Source organism: Euprymna scolopes, chromosome 24, assembly GCF_053919585.1.
Source record: "Euprymna scolopes isolate OS-2025 chromosome 24, ASM5391958v1, whole genome shotgun sequence".
In the NCBI taxonomy this organism is placed as follows: domain Eukaryota; kingdom Metazoa; phylum Mollusca; class Cephalopoda; order Sepiida; family Sepiolidae; genus Euprymna; species Euprymna scolopes.
Window position 1 is genome coordinate 39,350,301 of NC_136505.1, and position 23,788 is coordinate 39,374,088.

Here is a 23,788-nt window from a genome sequence, read left to right on the forward strand (position 1 = left end):
TATTTTCAATAAAAAGTCAATCAGGATTTCTTATTCAACAATGCCTAATTTAGCACAAAGAATCTTAACAACTAATACAAAAAAGTAAATTAGCCCCCAAATCCCTTTCCCAATTAAACCAAAAACTAACTGTAATTGTAATAACATACATCTTTGCCCACTCAATAATGATTGCATCCATAAAGATGTTATATATTCATGCACAATTACTGAGCTCCCACGCAATCCTCCCATAAAAGACACTAATATTTCGTCTTCAAGTTATCCTTCTTCCCATCCTCCATCTGATATAGTTACTAATCCAATATACCACTCGAGCAGCCCATCCATCCACAATCATACAACTAGCAATAATAATAATAATAATAATAATAATAATAATAATAATAATAATAATAATAATAATAATGAGAATATTAATATTTCTCCTAACAGCCGTCCTAACACTAACAACACTCATTATCCCCTCCAAAATAGTCCTCATACAATCATTGTCCCACCATTTGTTGAACACTATGAACAAAATACAAAATATTTAACTAATATAAAGCAGCAAATTAATATTAACATCAGACCTCGAGCTTTTAATAAAGTACATACATATATCGGCGCCACTTCAACATTAATTAAGAAAAGAATATCAAACCACATTTCGTCTTTTAACAACCATGATTCTAATAATAATCAAGGAACTTCTCTAACAACTTTAATTAAAAAACTTAACTCTAATAATACCCCCTTGTCAATCAAATGGACAATCATAAAAAAGTTAAGTCTTATACTCCAGGCTGTAAGTCATGTCGCCTCTGTACAACCGAAGCTATAACTATAATTACTTCCCTTCAAAGTAACAATATAATAAATTCTAAAAACGAACTGATCTCTTTCTGTAAACATAAGTCCAAATTTAATTATGGTAATTTTGAAATTACATAGTTATTACTTTAACCTTTCAGATAGATACATAATTTTTTTTAACTTTATCGTTTTTTCTACATACCTTCTTAATACTTTATAACTTAATAATCCTTTATTTTAATTCTTTATTTCTTCTTTACTTCGCCGATTTTTTTATCTGCAATTTTTTTTGTTTTGTCTGCAATTTCCCTTTTAGTCTTTAAATATTCCTATCTATCTAATATATCAATCTACCCACACATTCATATCCTGTATGTATATTCGCTTATATTTTACTACATGAATTACCTACATACTTACTTGCTTTATCCTGAATTTGCAGATACCGGCCATCCTCTCTCTTAAATTTTTATTTTATTTTATATTTTATTTTTTATTTATTTATTAATTTATTTATTATTTATTATTTATTATTTATTTATTTATTTATTTATTTCCATTTAGTGTCTTTTAAAAGCTCTTGCTGACATTTTCTTAAGTAATAACCTGTACATTTCAGTTGACTTATTTTTTTGCCGTATATTTTTTTCGTGCCTTTTAACATCTTTTTGTCTGGGTCATTTTGACATTTGCTTTTCTACTTTATATTTAATTCTATCACCATTTAATTTTTTTCCTCTTCTTCTTCCCTGATCTTTTTTCCTCTTCTTCCCTGATCTTTCTTATTTATATTATGTCTCAGCAGCCGTGTGAAAAGAATACCTTATTTTTCTTTTATTAATATTATTGGAATTTTTCCCCTTTTCCTTGTACATATTTGTGAGCTATTCCATGGATTTCGGCCTTTTGGATTATTTTGGACCATCTTCCAATTACATGATTTCCTTGGATTTTACTTGTGCAAATGGAAATTCAATTAACTTTCTTGGAGTTATATTCTTGGATTTTACCGTCATTGGATTATTTACCGTTCACCAGACTATCCATTCACGTGTAATCACCTTTTTCTTCACCATATTCCCTGCTTCACTTTTTGTTATCAAGTAAGATCCTTGAGTGAATGAAGTATATATATATATATATATATATATATATATATATATATATATATATATATATATATATAAACTAACAAAAAAACTAACCTAAATTAAAAAATTTAAAACTAGATATCCAGGCAAAATAGAGCATACACAAAGGAATAGGTCAACCAGAGGTCAAATAGGCCTTTGTCCGGTAAGTGCATGCCCATTGGCTGATAGGAAGGGCGCGGTGGATACTAGAAAGCTGATTGGCTAACTAAAATCTCAATAGAAGGTGCGTGTATAAAAAGGACAGACAACCACAAAATTCGCGCATAAGCCTGAAGAATCCTAGAGTGGATGAAACGCTGAATATTCAGTGTAGCTTAATCGCCATATATATTTTATAACTAACTAACTATATATATATAGATGTTGTTTTGTTTTGGTTTTAGCGATATGTTTTGAATGAATTCAATTATTTACGAAAGCGCATTTTTACCTAAATGCGAGTTGGGAATAATTTTCCCTTTTAACCAATTTGGTACCCCTACATGGGGAGCGGTATATATTATTTTTAAAATGTAATTATCCACTGACACGTTTTTCGTCGTCTACGACTCATCAGGGTGGCTATTTCTAGCGATATTCGAAATCGGGACCCAACGGTAATGAGCCTAAACCCTTACCCCTGGACCATCTCGCCGACTGTCTGCCATATCGCTAAAACCAAACCAAAACAACATCTAAGTAAATAGAGAGCGAGAGAAAGTGGTTGTAACTAGACAAGTATTTGTTGCGAAAGTTTTACAAAAGAGTCCAAAGAGTGTGTTTTCAAATTTTGGAATTATTTTCTATCGATAATTTTATTTTGAAATTCACTGATAATTTGTTTTGTGTTTATTTATTTCCGAATAAGTAAAATTTACGTAGATGACGCCACAATTTATGGCAATGCTTTAAAGGTCAACAATGACTAAGATCGTTCTGATTCTCTTTCTTTTGATCTTGAGAATGTGGTGCAATGGGGAAAAGGTGGCTGGTTGATTTTAATGTATTGAAACCAAGCTTCCCTCCTTTCATCATAATCCCTCTGACTCCCCACCCCCATCACTCCCCGATTGAAATGAATGGTTCTCGTCTTGGGAAAACACCATGTCTTTCCAAGCTTCTGGTACTGACCATCACCCCTGATCTGAAATGGAACACATACATCAAATCTGTTGCCAAGATCGCTGGAAAAATGGTTTGATCGCGCTACCACTCCAATAAGTATCTCACTACCGATGAAATCCTTTATCTGTATAAGAACCAAGTACTGTTGCCGCATATGGACAGGAGTTGCTCGACACGCCCTATTCTGCCTTGATAGAGTTCAAAACCGGCTTCGAAACCCAGTAGGTGATACACTTTTTCCCTTCCCTGCAATCTCTTTTATCCTTGGCTCAGGTAGATGTGTGTGTGCACATGCGCGGATGCGGTGAGTTTGTGAGAAACAAGGCAGCATATATTTCTCAAATTCAAGTTCGTGCTAATGCACGAATTTGAATTCGAGAAATACACGCAGCCGTGTTTCTGAATTTTGGAGATGAGGATTGATTATTCGTATTATTTGGATATTTCGGATTGGGTGTTATTTTCATAACATTTCGGTGGATGCAACTTCCGACCTTCTTCAGGTGTATCTTGTCGCACTAGGAAATCTTTCTGTTGAACTCGGTAATCTGCACAGAATTTCGAACGGAACCCTTTCTTTAATCCACGGAGGTAACATGCTCTTGTTCCGTCAACCATGATTGGGTAAAATTTCTAAGTAATGCACTGAGGATAGAACCCTTAACCTCCTTCTGGAGGTTGAATTTAACCAAATACTTTATCTACTACGCCACGGATCGATAGATCGCCGAAGTTTGAGCCTGGTCGGTACCTGATGAATGATTATATAAGAACTAGACTTTTTAGTTCGTTGACTTTGAATGAATACTTTATGCCAATTAAGGGTTGAATATTGTTAAATTTTTTGTTAACGTTTGCATTAAATACTAATCTCTATTAATGCCTATGCATCGAACGGATATCATAATATTTAGTTCGCTGTACCTTATCATATCAAACCCTCATACAAAATTTGAACCAGATTAGACCAGTAATTTTCGAGAAAAAGTGGAACGGTTCGACAAACCGACAGACAGAAAGGCAGACTAAGAGAAATCTCTATATATAAAAGCGAAAATGTATGTTTGTATATAATATGTGTGTTTGTTTGTATGTATGTATGTATGTGCGTTTGTATGTCTCGCAAAAACTTTCCACACGGGTCACGGATTTTCGCCAGATCGGTATCATTTTAAACTGCTAACCTTGGCTCGACAAATATCGAAAAATTGGCCAAAAACGTGAATTTCTTCACCCTGAAATCAGTAGCTTCCTACAGGGGGGGGGTCAGCAAAAACCGTCCTCTCATGATGAGTTTGCTTCTATGCATGCGCCATACGATTTCGTAACCTGATTTACTTTAAATATTTGAAAAAGCGACACAATTTCAACGACGTCGTCTAAGCTTAGTTGCTTAGAGCGCGGCCTCATTATCTGAACGTTTTGGGTTCGAATCGTGATGTGAGATGTCTTTTTTTTTCGAGTTTTTAAATTTTAATATTGAAGCAGGGTTATTTAAGCCATTTTTCACGTGTTTTTCAGATTTTTTTAACGCTACTGCGGACCGTTTGTGAAGTTAATATTCCGTAGAAACTTCCTCCTTCGGAGACATTCGGTTTAACTTACCCATAGCAAAGGACGCACTAAGATGAAACAGAAAGAGAAAAAAATATTTTGGTATCTTTCATATGTGTAGGGCGAGTCTTCTTTTGCCCTCCCGAATAGAAGAGTTCATTCGCCCTTGGCCAGTATAATTCAAGGGAAATAGAAGCTGATCTTAGCATAAACTATGAATAGCATCTCCAATAATGTTGTTTCTTACAATGAAAACTGTCGTCACTCGAAAGGAAAACAAAACTTTTTTATGAACAACAACGAACACGTTAACGACACCGTTGACAATTAAAAGTTCAATACTTACTACAGGCGATAATAACTAATAATAACATGGTATAATAACTAGGACTATGACAAGAGAATGTTCTTTGCATTATTTTGGCTCTCGAGTATATATCAGCTAATATCTTATATGTTTTTAGATAGAGTGATGTGGTTCTCGACTGATTAACTGTGTCTAACTGTGTCGGATATATACTCGAAAGTCAAAACAATGATAAGAATATTCTCTTGTCACAGCCCTAATAATAACATTCTTAGTTAGTTGTAAGCAAAGGAAGTACTGAATAAAATCGGAGGTTACATCGGCCGAAACTTCGTAAAATAACAATCAAGATAGAGAATAGTAGTCGCGATAATCCAAATAATATATGCAATGCTGATTTTTATGAATAATAAAGTTTATAGGATCATTGTATTTAATGCGGGCGGACGGATTGGAAAAAAAGCTTAATGTTAAGAAAAAATCGTCGGGAAAAAGAGCAGAGGAAGAGAACGAAAAAAAGTTCATAAACAGTCTTAACAGGGCCTCTGGAAATACAACTATAGATCTTACAAGAAATACCGAATACAGAGGGAACGAATATATCACTCCAAGAATGATGGTTGGGTTTATATAGTTTTAATTCATTTTCCAGGTGTCGATCGTAGAAGAATCGAAAGTGAATATTTTAGCTTGGGTGGTTAATTCTAGGTCTCCATTCTGAGACACGTCAGCTCCTTCCCCGGTGAAGGGGGACGACCTATTAAACCGTCCGCTCTGCTCAACGTCCAAATTCCAAGTCCAATTTGTTCTCCAGCTAACCTGATCACGTGGTAACATATATGTAGTTCCGTCAGCTGATCTGATGTTTCCGATGACTTGTCTATATGGTTTTATTATATTTTGACAATTTTTATCAACATTGTACATATTCATCTCTTGTTTATCTCTCCAGTTAGAATAGAAGTATCAAACCGAATACAGAGGGAACTAGAGAGCTATGGTCATCCATGTCTGCAGTAACAGACCTGATACCCGAGGAAGAAGTAGAGGATAAATGGTTACAGGGTATTAAGTTGGTGCAAAAATAATGTCGTTTTTTTTACGTTTAACTATGTACATAAAAACGACATTATTTTTGCACCGACCTAATATTTTAGCCATTCGAAATAATACATTATTTGCAAATAATTATTTGTAGCGATAATTATCAGACTAGGTTCGTTTTTGGGAGGGATGTAGATACTATCTAGGTCATACATAATTTTGATTTCCATAAAGAAACGGATAATTTGAGTCAGAACACCTCAAACCATAGAACATGTAGAGCAGCGAAACCCGTGTGCGTTGAGTACTGTTTTAAAAAGTAAAATAAAAATAAATATTTATTTGTTTACGCCCCCAAAAATCTTGCTTAGGGAAAACTAATTCTTTGATCTCCTAGATAAGAAACGCTAATACTGAATATTTAATTATCGCTAAAAAAATCCACACACACACACACACACACACACACACACACACACACACACACACACGTGTATATATATATATATATATATATATATATATATATATATATATATATATATATATATATATATATATACTAGCAAAAGTACCCGTCGTTGACTGAGTTCAAAAACAGCCTACAGAAAATGGACTCTGATTTGTGATTTATTTATAGTTTATGAAAAGGAAGGGTTGTAAAGAGATAGATCCGAATTTGGGGGTATCAAAACCAAAGCAAAATATGATGAAAGTAAAAATAGAATAGATAAACCCCATAATTTATTATACCATACCTGCTCACACTTAAACACTTATCTCAATATTCTGTGGATCTATATTAAAAAACCTTGTTAAACTTTGTGACATATTTCCATTCTATGGAGGTCAGGCGCGAACGAACACTCCATAATTTTATTATACCATATTTCTTCAAACTGAAACATAATTATCAAAGTATACTTCCGCAGATAGATATGAAAAGTCTTTATTAAAGTTTGTGCCTATTTCCATTCTATGGAGGCTAGGCGCGAACGCAGACCCCGCAATTTTATGATACCATCACTATTTAAGTTAAAACATACTTATCAAAGTATTATTATGTACATCTATATCAAAAACACTTGTAAACGTTTTTTTTTTAATTTTTAATTTTTTTATTTCCATACTTTGTGGACCAGGCGCGTACGCAGACTCCACAATTTTAATGAATCATCATTATGCCAGATCAAACATACCCATTCCTGTGTCTTGATACATCTATCATTATATGTGATAAGTTTTCTATAATAGTCCACCGTATAGGACCCTATTCGTGACCAGACACACAGACGTTCAGCTTTATATATATATATATATATATATATATATATATATATATATATATATATATATATATATATATATATATATATATATATATATACACGCGAGGATTGGAGGTGGACGCACTTTGCCCGGTCATAAAATACGCTTAAATATGATATTTTAATTGGTCCAGATCTCGAATATATTATTATATAGTCGTGATTTCAAAAGTAAATAAAAAAGTATTTCATTGCCATCAGCTAGAATCGAAACCGAGAGCAAAACTGTAACGTTCAAAGCTGGTGACGTCACCAACGTGACACATATATGAACTGATTAAAATTAAACTAAGATAGATGTACAAAATGTATAACAATTGTTTCAATTTCATCCCCTTTTTGACCTCATAAAACTATTTTAACCGGCTAAAGACCTATAAAAAACGGTCCATCAAAATCCAATCATTTTAGACCTCTAGAGCCGCTCTGCTACTTTTAGTTTCAGAAGAGATAGAGTTTGAAAATATGGAGACAGACAGACAGACAGACAGACATAGTGTTTATATACATACACACACACACACACACACACACACACACATATATATATATATATTACTAGCAGGGTGTAAAATATGCTTAAATATGATATTTTAATTTGTCAAGATTTCGTATATATTATTATAGAATCGCGATTTCAAAAGTAAAAAAAAAAGTATTTGGGTGCCATCAGCTAGAATCGAAACCGAAAGCAAAACTGTAGCATTCAAAGCTGGTGACATTACCACTGTACCAACATCACACACGTATGAACTGATTAAAAATTAAAAATAAACTAAGATGAATGTACAAAATGTATGCCGATTGTGTTCAGTTTTTTCCCCCTTTGGACCCTTTAAAAACTATTTTAACCGACTAAAGAACCATAAAAGAACCGTTCATAAAAAAACCATAATCATTTGAGGCATCTAGCGCCGCTCTGCGACTTTTTATTTTCGGTAGAGATAGAGTTTGAAAATATGAAGACAGACAGACACATAGACTTTTATATATTAGATCAATAAAGGTGAACCTGCACAACTTATTCCACAGTTGTGTCTTAATTTGCTTCAGTTTTTTTGATTATATATTTTTCTCACGCCTACCAGCTTCCTATAAAGCCATCGTTCGACCGTGCATTGAATATCGTTGCCATATCTTGAATAGTGCACCAACAACTAGCCTCTACCTTTTGAATAGTGTGCAAAAAGAATTTATAACCTAATAAGTCTCAAACTGTCTGTCAAGCTCCAACCCCTGTCATATCACTGCAGTTTTAATCCTTATTCTTGTTTTACAAGAACTTCCACAGAATGTGTCCCGATGAACTTTTATCCCTTCAACATAAATAACCCCCAACTTATCTGGCTAGCAGCAAATCCCACCTAGTCACCGTAAAAAAGCCAAATGTCTAATTATAATCAAGGGCAACTCGAAGGCTCCCTTTTTTAAAATTGTTACACCTAGGTGTAGGGGAAGGCGTGAATTTACTCCCAGGATTACTCTACTTGTCCTTGATTCTCTCTTTATAATGCTAAGTGTTTAGTAAGGGTGCATCAAGTACCATTCTTTTTAAAACTATAACTCGACCAAGGTTTGAACACTGATCTCCTAGCCCATTAGCAAACAGTCTGACCATTATTGTAAATGGCCCAGTTACAGTAACTCTATTGATTCTTAGATTCCAAAAGATTTTCTATTCTAATAGCTTCGTTCCCTGGACCGGTTGTCATTGAAATTCCTTCCATGCTATCCGTTAATCCGACTGTATAAGTATGCAGAAATTTAAATGAAATGTAAACAAACATTTTGCTAATCAACGCTCCTACCTAGATTGTTCTATATAAATCTAACCCTTATCACAGTGGCGAATTACGTTTCAGACGCGAGTATGCAAATGCATGCGAAATGACGTCACTGATGAAGAAAAAGACTATAAAGAGGAGAAAGAGCACGTTAGAGAAGACGATCACGTTAGAAACGTGGATGACGTCCGAGATCACGTTAGAGACGTGGATGACTTTCGAGAACACGTTAGAGATGTGGGTGACGTCACAGCCGTAACGAGAAGTCACGTGTGACGGGAGATTGAGGAAATAAATGTTGTTACAACGCAAAAAAGCGAGTTGGAGTTCTTTCTTCTTCTTTGTCTACTTTGCGACTGAGACTACAACGTTTAGGATGAGAAAAAATATGTCACGAGTTCCACCAATATATTCCCATAGGGAACGGAGGCACGCTAAAATATTTTTTTTAAAAAGTACAAGTTATTTTATGTAAGGATGGAAAAATCAGCAAAACATTTTTGGAAGAAAACACTTTTAGATAGACATAAATTAATTTATTTCGTTCCCTCCGCAGAAAGATGTGACACAAGGTCAGAAAGTTGGGGAAAGCGAAGCCAGCACTCCTAAAAGAGAGACACTCTAGCCATTTAAAAATGCTTCAGCAGGCCTGTCGGTATTCTCTGGTAGGGACGGCTCAGGCAGTAAGCAATAAACTTACCCTACCCGAAAGACGGGAGGCAGCGGCCCGGGAGGGTAGACATCTGAGAACTGCACATGGCGTTTTCGCCGTTACCCAGTGAACAAGAAAGAGGCCATATAAAAAAATGACCCATACTATATTGGTTTTGGAGCCAAGATAACTCCCTGGCAAAGAAATGAACCAATCAGATGCGAGACAAGCATATTTGAAAACAAAACAGTTGGAATCCCACGAAGGAGTAAACTGTGTCCACACAAATTATGAATTTTTTGCTTTTTGGTTTTTTTATTTTATATGTTGCTGCTCATTGTTTTTCAGGCTATGTTCAGACAAAGAGATTTATAAATCAAACTGAAGAAAATCATTAAAACACATAAAAAGATTTATATTGCTTTGAAATGAATGATCAAGCAGGTGGCAACGAATAGATTTATCAATGTCTCTATGATGAATGTGAGCTTATTTAAGATTTGATTAACTCGCCATTACCATAACAGATGTCTCACAAAACATGGCCGCCGCAAGCGTTACTGACTGCTAATGAATGTTTTAATATGTTCTTTCCAGTCCTTATGCATCAATTTTATTTGTACTTTCCTTCAAGTAACATTTTTAAAAACCTTTCCGTTTCTGTTTTTCTTTTTTTCTTTTTTTTTTAATCCTTATTCTTGCTTACCTCTTTTTTTGTGTGTAGTTATTATAATCTCTTATTATAAACGGCTTCGTGAAATCGCAGACTTGATTTTATATGATAGTCTTTTGAAATTGATTCCATTTAAATATACAGACTTTTCGGCGCAATTTCGTGGTCTCTGGCCCGGGTAGGGCCATTTTAAACGATGATATAGCCAAGAACTACACCGACAATTAATATGAATTGTATTATTGTTTTAGCGAAGAAAAGGAAAAGAAAGCCTATAAAACGGACGTGCATGCATATTAAAATGGAAATAGATGAAATAATGAGGAATATTAGGGTCACCAGCTGGCAAGTGCTAACTTAACATGAACAGTATTTTGAAAAAAAAAAAAAAAAAAAAAAAAAAAATCAAGGAAAACATTTAAATAACGAAACATTTATATTACTTATACTTTTATGAGAAAATAAAAGTCATTTTTAGTCGTAATTGTTCATTTGTAAAAGTTTATACAACTAGCGTTTTTGGTAGGAATATGTTCAGTGAATATCAGACACGCGTGGTTGGGATATGTATCTCTCTATATGAATACATGTACCTGTCTGTTTGTTTGTATGTTTGTTCACACTTTGATTAATATATACAAAAAGTTCATTACTTTCCTAATTAATTTTCATACTGAAAACTGACTTGCATAAACTTTATTTCATTTATTTCAATATATAAGATTGTTGTAAAATATGCGCCCAAGAAGTAACCTCATTTGCATATTACATAAAGAAAAATCGATTTTACTAAATAGTTGTATGTCAATTATTGTTTATAGCGAGAGAATTGTTTTAAGTTCTCTATTAAAGATTATTATTTTAAGTTGATTCATATTAATAATATATTTAATTTTATTTATTTTGAATTATTATTACCGACATCGATGTTTTAGAAACTGGTTGCGTGTTATTTCCCCTGGGCGCCACCTGTTGGATCAAATACAATATTATCCTTTGAAAACTTTTTAAACTGTGGAAAATTACGTTTAATACATAATAGAAAGTGCCTTCACGAAAAAAAAAAATCCAATGAAAAATGGCTTTACAAAAAAGCAAAAACAAAGAAGACAAAAAACAAAAAAACAAAAAACAAAAAAAAAACAGACAAAAAACAAGCCAGTGAAAGGAATTTCATTTTTTCTTAAGCTACTCACGAATACATACCTGTGCTTAAAAATAATTTTTACTCCAGCCTTCGAAAACTCCTTTAACTGCGGTAAATTGCGTTTTGTACATATCAGAATGTGCTTTTACGAAAAAAAAAAAAAAAAAAAAAAAAAAAAAAAAATATATATATATATATATATATATAAAGCCAGTAAAGTGATTTACGAAAAAACAAAAAACTAGTGAAAAGTGTCTTTACAACCCCCCCCCAAAAAAAAACAACAAAAAACAAAACAAAAAAAATAAGCCAATGAAAGAAATTCCATTTTTTCTGAAACTTTTCGCAAGTAACGCACGCGTTTTAAAAGCTTATTTTGCAACACCATGACGTCATAAGCACTCGTGGCCGTAAGGACAAAATAATGTATCCGTAAGTTTTTGCTTTCTTCCTCTTTTTCTCGTTTCATGTTCGAGCCCGGCCACCGCGGTTCATTTTTTTTTCTTTTTTTTTGTCATACGGGTATTCCCTGCTCTTTTATAGGAAATAAAAGTTGTTTTAATTCATATATTTATTTACTTTTTATTTATTTATTTTTTTTTGGGGGGGGGAGCAGAATCCAGCTATGGGGCAACAAAAAGTGCTCAATATTCGGAGAATAGTTCTTCTCTTTGTATCCCTTCTGCAGAAATATCTGGTGGAGAGGGTGTCACATACTTCTTTTTTTGGGACGATTATATTTTCATGTTTTTATTCGTTCTTTTATTTCTGAAATTGTGGGGGTATCGAGAAGTGGTCAATATCCATAGTATAGCAGATGTGTTCCAAACATAACTTTATGTCGACCCGGGCAACGCCGAGTATCCATGCTAGTGCCTATATATATTTGTTGATGTGAATATGCGTGTGATAGTCTTAAGGCAGCGTGGCACTGTGTCTGTGTGTGTGTTGGTTTACCTTGTTCTGTTAGTGCGTGTATTGATGTTTGCGAAATGATGGAACATGTACGTGGGCATACATTATTGGATCCTTCGTGTACGTCAGCTGGAGAAATTTCTGGAGAAATTTGATTTTGTTGACAAAGTCAGGGTTTTTTTTTAAGTTTGGTTAATTTGACATGAACTTGTCAGTTTTTGGGTTTAAAACGATTTTCATTGGCTGGAAAATACTGAGTTTTTTTTTTTTTTTACACAGTGATCACCACCTATCAAGGCCCGGAAGCCACTCAGGGATAAGGGTTATTGCAAGTACAGTACGTTAGTGTCGAGATTTGATGAAGTGTTTACTTAAGGGGGCGGTTCATTAGGAATTTGTTAACGTTGGACTTGAAGACATCCAAGTTGTAGTCCGGTGGGAAGCAGGCAGACGGAACAGAGTTCCACAGGCGTGCAGTTCTAAGAAAGAAGCTTTGTTCATGGAATCCGCGTTTTGATTTAGGCACAGATATAGAGTGGGGGGAATTTTTCACTGTGGATTCAGCTAGACGGGTGTTTTTCGTGAAAGATTGGCGAGGGGGTACCAGAGATTGGAGTTCAGACGAGCACCTGCCATGAAAATAACGATAAAACAAGGATAGGCTCGCAACATCTCTTCTGTGGGAGAGGGGTTGCAGGGTAGAGAAAAGGGCATCCCCCACTAAGCCACGAAGTCTATTTTGTACTCTGTCAAGGCAGGATAGGCTGTTTTTAGCAGCTCCTGCCCAGATATGGCAGCAGTATTCCATCCTTGGACGTACTTGGCTTTTTATATAGATAGAGAATTGCATCAGTAGTGAGATATCTTCTGGAGCGGTGGAAGGATCCAACCATCTTTCCAGCGACCTTGGCAACAGACTTGATGTACGTGTTCCATTTCATATTAGGACTAAAGGTCAAACCCAGAAGCTTGTCAAAACACGGGGCCTCACCCAGACGAGAGCCATCCATCACAATTGATGCCAGATTGGGATCAGAGCGTTGATGATGTAAGGATAGGAGTTTGGTTTTGGATGCATTAAAGGTAACCAGCCACATCTTCCCCCACTGAACCACGCGCTCGAGATCAGAGGAGAGAGAATCAGAGAGAACTTTGTCATTTACAGCCTTTGATGTGTTGCCGTAGATGGTCGTGTCATCAGCATAGATGTCAACGAATGATTTAAGTATGTGTTTAGGGAGGTCATTGATGTAGATCAGGAAGAGAGTTGGGCCCAGGATTGACCCCTGAGGGACTCCAGCATTTATATTGCAGGCCTCCGATTTTTGTCCATCTCCCACTACTCTTATGAGCCTATTGGAGAGAAATGATTTAATGATTGAGAAAACATTTCCAGTTATACCGTAGCTGGAAATCTTGTGAAGTAGACCCTTATGCCATACCTTGTCGAAGGCCTTTGATATGTCAAGAGCAATTGCCCTAGAAAGGATGCTTTTGTCAAGAGATTCACTAATCCTGTGGGATATAACCGTAAGCACATCTGCGGTAGATCTTGCAGAGCGGAAACCATATTGCATGTCACTAAGAAGGTCATTCCTACTGAGGTGGTTGACTATTTCTCTATTTAATATGGATTCCAGCAACTTACTCATAACACACAGGAGACTTATTGGTCTGTACTGAGAATTCTTAAATATAGGGCAAACTGATGAGGTCTTCCAGGGAGTCGGAAAGCACTTCTCCTTAAGGCAGCGCTTAAATAGTTTCGTAAGTATGGGAGCAAGTTCTGGTTGAAGCTTTTTTAACACTATAAATGGGATGCCATCAGGGCAAGTTGCTTTACTGGAATCTAGGTTCTTGATTAGCTTGGCGACCTCATGCACGGATATTTACACGGAGTTAACACATTCCTGTGAAAACTCTCATTGCTTTTGAAAGTTTGAAAGTGAAAAGGAGAGCGAATACATATATATATATATATATATATATATATATATATATATATATATATATATATATATTGTTTTAACAAAAACCAATACTTCAAAGAATGGGTGGATAGCAACAAATAGTGTATATCATCGTTAGTTACAATTGTTTCAAGACTATTCTTTGAAGTCTCGGTTTTTGTTTGGATTCAAAAATAGCCTACAGAAAATGGACTCTGATTTATGAAAGTATGATAGGTTATGAAAAGGAAGGTTTGTAAAGAGATAGATCCGAATTTGGGGGTATCAAAACCAAAGCAAAATATGATGAAAGTAAAAATAAAATAGATAACCCTCATAATTTATTATACCATACCTGTTCACACTGAAACACTTATCTCAATATTCTGTGGATCTATATTAAAAAAACCTTGTTAAACTTTTTGACATATTTCCATTCTATGGAGGTCAGGCGCGAACGAACACTCCATAATTTTATTATACCATATTTCTTCAAACTGAAACACAATTATCAAAGTATACTTACGCAGATAGATATGAAAAGTCTTTATTAAAGCCTATTTGCATTCTATGGGGGCCAGGTGCGAACGCAGACCCCACAATTTTATTATACCATCCCTATTTAAGTTAAAACATACTTATCAAAGTATTATTATGTACATATACATCAAAAACACTTGTAAACGTTTTTTTTTTAATTTTTAATTTTTTTAATTCCATACTTTGTTGACCAGGCGCTTACGCAGACCCCACAATTTTAATGAATCATCATTATGCCAGATCAAACATTTCGGCCAGAAATTTGGCGATTAAGGTGTCAAAGTTCAACGATTTGACCTTTGAGAACCCTACCAAACTCCTCCGACAATTTTGGGTCTACACACTTGAACTTGAACTTAATGTTCAAGTAAACACTTCATCAAATCTCCACACTAACGTAGTGTACTTGCAATAACCCTTATCCTTGAGTGGCCTCCGGGCCTTGATAAGTGGTGACCACTGTGTAAAAAAAAAAAAAAAAATTTAGATACAGGTTTCTTGGACATGGATCTAATTAACAACTTGTTTTGAGCCCAAAACAATAAATTTTAAGGGGTCATAATAGGGGTAAAAGTTTAAAAAAATTAACCGCTTTTCTTTTTTTTTTGCTCAACATACACCTCCAAATACCCGGCAAACGCCGGGCACCCATGCTAGTATATATATATATAGATAATATATGAATAATAATAAATAATATATAAATAATACATAATATATAAATAATAGATAATATATAAATAATATATAATATATAAATAATAGATTATATATAAATAATAAATAATATATATATATATGTATATATATATATAAATTTTTAGGAAATAAGGGCACATTAGAAGGAAATATAATATGAAAATAAACATGAAAATATATTTAATTTATTTTATATTACTTTCCTAATGTATCATAAGCTAGATGTTGCATTTTCCTATATCTGTACCATAGCTCCATTCTCTTTTGTTGAAATGAATTAGTCTTCGAAATACCTTAATATAAAGAACATTTATAACCCCTTTTCCAGTTAATATTTTTTCTTTAATAAACTGACAAATAAATTAATTCATATGATGTTTCTGAACTTTTGAGATGAGGATTAGTTATTCGTATTCTCATCTTGAGTGTGTTTTTCACAACCTTCTTCAGGTGTATCTTGTCGAACTCGGGTATTTTGACGAAATTTCTAACGGAGTCCTTTATTTATTTCACGGATTAGCATACTCTTGTTCCGTAAACCATAACTGGATAGATGTCCTAAGCCATTCTCAATTATATTTTTCGGTCGCCCACATTGAGAATTGAACCTTCAACCTTCAGGTGAATATCACTTTTACAATTACGCTTCCTAAGTACTCTAACGGGTCCTCGCGGACAATTCTAGTACGACTTTTACGAGCCTTAAACCTATTTTTTATTTCTACTTGTTAATATTACATTATAAATAATAGATAATATATAAATAATAGATAATATATAAAAATATATATATAAATAATATATAAATAATATATAAATAATAGATAATATATAAATAATAAATAATAAGTAAATAATAGATAATATATAAATAATAGATAATATATAAATAATAGGTAATGTATGAATAATATATAAATAATGAATAATATATAAATAATAGATAATATATAAATAATAGATAATATATGAATAATAAATAATATATAAATAATAGATAATATATAAATAATGAATAATATATAAATAATAGATAATATATAAATAATAGATAATATATGAATAATAAATAATATATAAATAATAGATAATATATAAATAATAAATAATATGTAAATAATAGATAATATATAAATAATAGATAATATATAAATAATAGATAATATATAAATAATAGATAATATATGAATAATAAATAATATATACATAATAAATAATATATAAATAATAGATAATATATGAATAATATATAATATATAAATAATAGATTATATAAAACAAATAAATAATATATAAATAATAAATAATATATAAATAATAGATAATATATAAATAATAAATAATATATAAATAATAGATAATATATAAATAATAAATAATATATAAATAATAGATAATATATAAATAATAGATAATATATAAATAATTCATGATATATAAATAATAGATAATATATAAATAATAAATAATATATGAATAATAAATAATATATAAATGATAAGTAATATATAAATAATAGATGATATATAAATAATAGATAATATATGAATTATAAATAATATATAAATGGTAGATTATTTATAAATAATAGATAATATATAAATAATAAATAATATATAAATAATAGATATAATTAATAAATAATATATAAATAATAGATAATATATAAGCCATAGATATTATATATAATAAATAATAGATAAATAATAAATAATATATAAATAATAGATATTATATAAATAAATAAATAATAGATAAATAATAGATAATATATAAATTATAAATAATAGATAAATAATAGACAATATATAAATAATAAATAATATATAAATAATAGATAATATATAAATAATAGATAATATATGAATAATAAATAATATATAAATAATAGATAATATATAAATAATAAATAATATGTAAATAATAGATAATATATGAATAATATATAATATATAAATAATAGATTATATAAAAATAATAAATAATATATAAATAAGAAATAATATATAAATAATAGATAATATATAAATAATAAATAATATATAAATAATAGATAATATATAAATAATAGATAATATATATATAATAATTCATGATATATAAATAATAGATAATATATAAATAATAAATAATATATGAATAATAAATAATATATAAATGATAGATAATATATAAATAATAAATAATGTATAAATATTAGATAATATATAAATAATAGATAATATATAAATAATAAATAATATATAAATAATAGATAATATATAAATAATAAAAAATATATAAATAATTGATAATATATAAATAATAGATTCTATATATATAATAGATAATATGTAACTAATAGATAATATATAAATAATAAATAATATATAAATAATAGATAATATATAAATAATAGATAATATATAAATAATAGATAATATATGAATAATAAATAATATATAAATAATAAATAATATATAAATAATAGATAATATATAAATAATAGATAATATATAAATAATACATAATATATAAATAATAGATAATATATGAATAATAAATAACATATAAATAATAAATAATATATAAATAATAGATAATATATAAATAATAAATAATATATAAATAATAGATAATATATAAATAATTCATGATATATAAATAATAGATAATATATAAATAATAAATAATATATAAATAATAGATAATATATAAATAATAGATAATATATAAATAATAAATAATATATGAATAATAAATAATATATAAATGATAAGTAATATATAAATAATAGATGATATATAAATAATAGATAATATATGAATTATAAATAATATATAAATGGTAGATTATTTATAAATAATAGATAATATATAAATAATAAATAATATATAAATAATATATATAATTAATAAATAATATATAAATAATAGATAATATATAAGCCATAGATATTATATATAATAAATAATAGATAAATAATAAATAATATATAAATAATAGATATTATATAAATAAATAAATAATAGATAAATAATAGATAATATATAAATTATAAATAATAGATAAATAATAGATAATATATAAATAATAAATAATATATAAATAATAGATAATATATAAATAATAAATAATGTATAAATATTAGATAATATATAAATAATAGATAATATATAAATAATAAATAATATATAAATAATAAATAATATTTAAATAATAGATAATGTATAAATAATAAATAATATATAAATAATTGATAATATATAAATAATAGATAATATATAAATAATAGATAATATATAAATAATAGATAATATATGAATAATAAATAATATATAAATAATAAATAATATATAAATAATAGATAATATATAAATAATAGATAATATATAAATAATAGATAATATATAAATAATAGATAATATATGAATAATAAATAATATATAAATAATAAATAATATATAAATAATAGATAATATATAAATAATATATAATGTATAAATATTAGATAATATATAAATAATAGATAATATATAAATAATAAATAATATATAAATAATAGATAATATATAAATAATAAATAATATATAAATAATTGATAATATATGAATAATAGATAATATATAAATAATAGATAATATATAAATAATAAATAATATATAAATAATAAATAATATATAAATAATAGATAATATATAAATAATAAATAATATATAAATAATTGATAATATATAAATAATAGATAATATATAAATAATAGATGATATATAAATAATAGATAATATATAAATAATAAATAATATATGAATAATAAATAATATATAAATAATAGATAATATACAAATAATAAATAATATATAAATAATAGATAATATATAAATAATAAATAATAGATAAATAATAGATAATATATAAATGATAGATTATTTATAAATAATAAATAATATATAAATAATAAATAATATATAAATAATAGATAATATATAAATAATAAATAATATATAAAAAATAAATAATAAATAAAAAAATAAATAATATATAAATAGTAGATAATATATAAATAATAAATAATATATACAAGCACTAAGTAAAAACAATAATAAACATATATAGTAAATATAGTAATCATATTTAATTATAGATAGTGATATTTACAAGTAAAAATAAAAAATAGGTTTAAGGCTCCTAAAATTCGCACTAGAATTTTCCGCAAGGACCCATGGCGCAGTGGTTAGATTACTTGGAAAGAGTAATTGTAAAAGTGATATGAAAGTTGAAAGATCAATGTTCAGTGTGGTCAACCGAAAAATACAATCTCTATCCAGTGATGGCTAAGGGACAAAGAGCACGCTACCCCCGTGAAGTAAATAAATGGTTCTATTCGAAATTTTTCCCAAATTCCCGAGTTCGGCAGAAACATTCCCGAGTTAATAAGAGGTTACACCGACTGAAACGTTGTGAAAATCACACAATATGGGAAGAGTAGTCCGATGAATCTTAACAATATGGAATTCTTTTATACCCAAGTTTATTTTTTCTTGTCTATAATTTCATTCTGTGTTTTTACTCCACCCTCACATGTTGAGATTCTTAAATTTTGATAAGTCTCTATATCTATCTATATATCTATAAAGTGGATGTGTCTGTGTGTGTGTGCCTGTGTGTGGACATTTCCCTACGCAATAACTCTATCAATTTTTAGTCTACAGACTCGAAATTTGTATATACAGGGTACGGAGATTTGGGAAAATCTTTGTGATCGGTTTTAGGCCAGAAATTTGGCTGTTAAGGGATCAAAGTTGAACGATTTGACCTTTGAGAACTCTACCAAACTCCTCCGCCAATGTTTGGTTTAGCACTTGAAATTTTAGTTATAGGTCTCTTGAATCTAACTTAATAATGATTTGAGCCAAAAACAATAAATGTTAAGGGGGTCATAATAGGGTCATAATAGGGGTCATAATAGGGGTCATAATAGGGGTCAAAGTTAAAAAAATTGACCGTTTTTTTTTTGTTCAACATACACCTTCAAACACCCGGGCAACGCCGGACTGAAATGCTAGTAATCTCATTCTATATATATGGATGTATAAAGTTAGTCTTTGGTCCCTGACAATAGGAGGGTGGACCTGTAAATTCACCCTTGTCCGTTCGTCCGTTCGTCTGTCAACACTTTTCTCAATAACTACACCTTGGAATTTTTTGAAATTTTGCGCAAACATTAAACATGATATGAGTAAAAATAGTAACAGAACGGATTTTTCGAGAAAACTCCGATTACCCCCCCCCCCTCCCTTAGGGGTGCCTTTCGGGTTAAAATGGTTAAAATTGACACTTTTGTGCTTATTAAAAAAATTGATGCCTTGGATTTTTATAAAACTTTCTGAAAAGTTGTAACTAACTGATTTCTATATAATTTTGTTTGTCTATACTTCGCGATAAATCTTGGATGAGCCCCAGGGGCTCTTTAAGGGCTAATAAAAACACTCCAGTTTTGGGACTATTTTACCATATTTGTCCAAAATATTCTGTGCATATCTATTTAGCAGTTTTGCATGGTGCTGAACTCATGCATGCTTCACTTTTAAATTTAACTTATTTTCCTAATTTCTTTTAAGTTTCCTTTTTTTTGGTATTTTTTTCGAAACTGCTCAATCCTTATATTGTTTCCTCCTTTTTTTTAACTTCCCGAAATCGGAAACAAAGTTTACTAATTTAATCAATTAAGGAAATAAAACAATGCATCTGTTTTATTCAATCACTCATATATCGGTAAAATTCCATAGAAATAAAATATAAAAAATAAAAAAGAAAGAAAAAGAAGATAGAATATTGGAAAGAACACAGAGTTCAATGCAAAGTGCGAGACGCCATTTCCAGGAAGACAGAGGCTGAATAGAGTCCGACATAGTCAACCAGAGACGGGTTCCTTTGTTTTGGATTTGAAACCGACGGTACCGATATTTTTAGATCTTCTGTAACACACACACACACACACACACACACACACACACGCATATATGAATGCGAAATTTATCTGCATATTTACACATCGATTAGTAATCAAAACGGACAGCATTATTCTGAAATCAAAATTACACAAGACTTAACTCAAATGCCGATTAAATACGATTATTCAAATGTTTTTACAGAATTGATTTTGCATCCAATGTGCATAAATCATTTGCAAAGTCTGTTTTAAACTAATGAATATTTTATGTACTAGCTCTTATGTTTTTAAATGACTTTTCTACAAACCAGCAAAATCTTTTTCACCGACTTGATATCTTCGCTAAACATTTTTTTTTGTTATCAAGTCCACTCGAAGATAAGGTTTAAAGGAACTGGCTATACTATTTAAAACTTGATATTTTCCAGAAAAGACAACTCACATAATCTGGAGGCAACATAAACCCCAAATAATAGAGTATGGAACGATAAAATTGTCGCCCCAAGGAAAACAACACAAAAGTTTTATTTTAAAACTTTTATTAAAAAAAGCAATTCAGGTAACTTAATTATGTAGTAGAGCTGGCACCTATTCAATGTAGCCGCATTCAGCCTCAATCAGCCTCGAAACTGGAAGCATGCCTTTTCCCCAAGCGCCAGCAGGAGCTCGGCAGATGGCGGCAATAAGGTTAACGTTGGTATCGTAGGAGGTCATGTTGGTGATGTTCTCAACGTATGACCAAACGAAGTAGTGCAGTGAATTCAAGTCGGATGAGGAGGGAGACCAGTGAGAGAAGGGTACAAAGTCGTAGCATTTCTTCTGAAGCCAAGTCTGGGGTTCTTTGGACTTGTAGGCCGGCGCCGAGTTCTGCTGCCACACTCAGGGTCTGCCAGCGGCCACCTGATTGCATCATGGGATCACCATACTCTTCAGTACATCCAGGTATACTTTGGTGTTGACTTTCAAGTCGACTTCGAAGACGTGAGGTAGCATGATGTGGCCCTCACTTGAAACCACACCAAAGACCATAACCGTGACCGGAAACGTTGTTTTCATCACCCTGGGCACGTCCGTGTTATTCGTGGCAATCTAGCGATACACTTTGAGGATGCCGGCAATAATCCTATTGTTATAACTTCGATCGTTAGAGAGCATGAGTTGTGCAGCGGCGCATCTCCGATCTAGCTCATTGAACATTGTGTCTCTTTCAGACATGATAGAAGGCACCTATCGCTCTTGGGATTTTCACCCAACTGAGAAACTAGTAGATGGTCTGCAACATAAAAAGAACACCGATTTTCATCAAACGGAAATGGAATCATGTCGTTTTTTCTAGGGCGACATCCGTAGTCCGAAGTTGTAGCTTTCTGTGAAAGCTGTATGGGTATTATCAAAGAGTTGTGAAAAATACAAAATATTCGTGTTGCGTTTCTTATTGCTTGCAGTGGGAAATCCCATGAGACCGATATTTTCTTTTCGTTGTTTTACTTCTCCCAATAGAATAGTCGAATATTGTTATGCACAAATTCTTTTTCTACTTTTTCTAAAGTAAAAAGTTTTAATTCGATTGTATGAAACAACTTGTACACCGACTTAGTGAATGTGCAAGAAATCAGACAAATCTGCTATCATCTTAATACACTGTCAGCTACATTTATATGTATTTATTGTGTCATATATACGAGCGACGTTCCCAAAATAATGTCTATATTTTTATTCCGCCTAAATGGATCAGAATGGATGTATATATTTCTTCTTTCTGAAGATGAGTTCTATCTCGAAAATTCAAAGAAGATAACACCACTGGTACCATTCTGGTTCGACACATTATGTTGGTAAATAAATTAATAATCGAAAATCGTTGAAATTCTTCAATAATTCAGTTATTCTGTTTAACTTGTCTCGTATCCAATGGCGTTTTGCTAGCAAACTGTATTGTCACAAGCTTCAAACACAACTACTTAAACACTACACACAATACAAGCAAATTACAACATCCTCCCCTTCTCTTCCTCCTCTCTCTCTCTCTCTCTCACACACACACACACACACACACACACACACACACACACACACACACACACACACACACACACACACACACACACACACACACATACATATATATATAGTTGTAGGTTCGATCTACGGCTGGGAAAAGATGCTTGTCTAGCCATACTGATGTGTTGTGATATAACGAAACAGTAC